Source organism: Olea europaea, chromosome 9 (assembly GCF_002742605.1).
Source record: "Olea europaea var. sylvestris chromosome 9, O_europaea_v1, whole genome shotgun sequence".
NCBI classification, from domain to species: Eukaryota; Viridiplantae; Streptophyta; class Magnoliopsida; order Lamiales; family Oleaceae; genus Olea; species Olea europaea.
In genome coordinates this window covers 8460711-8461128 of record NC_036245.1, presented here as the reverse complement: position 1 = coordinate 8461128, position 418 = coordinate 8460711, and positions in this window count along the sequence as shown.

Below are 418 nucleotides of genomic sequence, written 5' to 3'. Positions count from 1 at the left end.
AGAGAAAAAACTTCAATTCTCTAATGAGGCGACACCACCTCGAAGTTCACATAGGTGAAGTTCTTCCAGTATTTTTGTTACTTTTACAGATACTTGTACTCCGTACTGAACTTCATTAAGAGTTTAATTAACTCATCCCTCCAACAGTAACAACCAACACTAGTTTCAAAGATGTAATTTCAATATATCTAATAGTGTTGAAATCCATCCACTTATCGAATAACTTGTTATTACCCTTTGAACCTATATATATACTGGTTTAGTATATTTGGTAGGGTTGTCGTTATTGGTGAATCTATTTAAGAATTTTAAACTCATTTTACTTGATGTTGATTTCACTAACTCTCTTGTGAGAGGTTTGGTAAATGGATCAGCTAAGTTTTCACTTGACTTAACAAATATAAGAGAAATTACTCCA